We start from the raw sequence: 2,015 nt of genomic DNA, 5'->3' as shown, positions 1-2,015 counted from the left end.
AGTCTACTCCATTGACATGGATACTACTTTCACAGATATATAAAGGGAATAAGAGGAATACATGATAAATTAAATAGAATAATAACTAAAAAATAATTAAAGGTAAAAGTAGTTTTTTGCATTAATAAATCCCAAAATCATAAACATCCTTATCTGAACAGGGTTAATAGGTAATCAAAAGAGTAAAGGAATAAGAAAACAAACTAGAATAATGGCAACTTCAACGGAGGTAGCGACTCTTCTCAATATCCAAATCAAAAGCATCAAAAAGCATAAAAAATAAAAATCTATGAATGTGAAGAACCCTAGAGGAAGTCGTGATTTCTCTCTAAGATTCAAGCTAAAAACTAAAGACTATGCAAATGAGAATGTGTGTTGAGTCTCTGCTTGTCCCCTGGCTCTAGTCGGTATTTCTGGGCCGAAAACAGGGTCCAAACTCAGCCCAAAAATGCCCCCAGCTTTTTCTGCAATTTCTGCAGGTTGCGCACGTCATGCGTGTGCGTCGCTGGTCATCTTCGCGTGTAACGCGTACGCTTCAGGTACGTGCATGGGTCTCCGTGCAAACTCCAATTCACACGCACGCGTGAGCTAGGCGTGCGCGTCTCTTCTCGCTGGTTATCTTCTTTATTTCTTGTACTCCTTCCATTTTTGCATGTTTCCTTTCCATCCTCTAAGCCATTCTTGCCATATAAAGCCTGAAAACACTTAACGCACAGATCACGGCATCGAATGGTAATAAAGGATAATAAAATTTGACAGTTTAAAGGCTCAGGAAACATGTTTTCAACTATATCACAGAATTAGGAAGGATTTGTAAAACCATGCAAATTATATGAATAAGTGAGCAGAGAGTTGATAAAAACCACTCAAATTAGCACAAGATAAACCATAAAATAGTGGTTTATCAATCTCCCCACACTTAAACATTAGCATGTCCTCATGCTAAGCTCAAGGAGACAAAAGGAATGAATGGGGGAAAGTAAGACTCATGAGATACTGTAAGAACCGCAACTAATCAACCGGTTAATTAAGTGATTAATTGCCCAAATTAGATTCCAAAAAGTTAAAGAGAGAATTTGAGGATTTAAAGGTGATTTTTGGACTCAGTGGGTTTTTCTGAGTCAGAAAATGTGTCTTCTGCAAAAAACCATGAAAAACTACGAATCGACAGTTGAACCGGTTCAAGTTTGCCCGGTACCGCATGAGGAAAAGTGAAAACCGGCGAAAACCTTAGAAAAATATTAGAAATGAAAAAACCGGGCATTAATTTTAAAGGTTTGGCCCAAAGTTGGGCCAAACGGGCTAAAAACGCTAACTGGTTGGACCGGGCCCAAGTTGGGCCCAAGCCCAACATATAAAAGGCTCATTAAATGAACTAAGTCAGCCACAACACTAAACACACCCACACTCATGCTGAATTGAAGAGAGGAAGAAGAAACCCTTTTGGGTACTATTCATCATCTTCTTCCAAAGCTCATATCTTGAGCTAGATAGCTCCGATCGCCACACTATTTGTGGCTACGCGTTCCTTGTGAAGAGCTCTACAAAACCCATATAAGAAACTGGTAAGAAAAGCTCGAATCTCTCTCAGTTTCTCTCCTCAAAATTTTGGGTATATAGGGTTTTTAATTAAATGAGTTTTTGTGATTCTTGGTGTTTAGGTTTGCTCTAATCCTTGCTTAGCCTTGGATTCTTGCTAGTAAATCAGTGGGAGGAGGTAAGAGCCAATAAACCCTTGTGAATTTATGTTTAATTGAAACCCTAGGTTAATTTGAGGTGATTTATATGTATATAGTTTGATTATTGTGGCTTTGGGAGCTCTTGGAACTTATTTGTGCTTATTGGAGTGGAAGTGAAAGCTTGGTTTGTGGTTGGGAGCTTGTTTGGGCTAAATTGAAGTTTTGGTGCATAAAGGGAATCGGCCAACGTATGGTTTCAGTTTCCTCTATGTAGTATATAATATTCATGGACACATAGACTAGTGACCAATAAGATAGGTTGAACTAAAATGATGG

Source organism: Arachis ipaensis, chromosome B3 (genome assembly GCF_059453495.1).
Source record: "Arachis ipaensis isolate K30076 ecotype BB chromosome B3, ASM5945349v1, whole genome shotgun sequence".
NCBI lineage: Eukaryota > Viridiplantae > Streptophyta > Magnoliopsida > Fabales > Fabaceae > Arachis > Arachis ipaensis.
The sequence above is the reverse complement of the archived record's forward strand: the minus strand, read 5'-3'. Positions refer to the sequence as shown.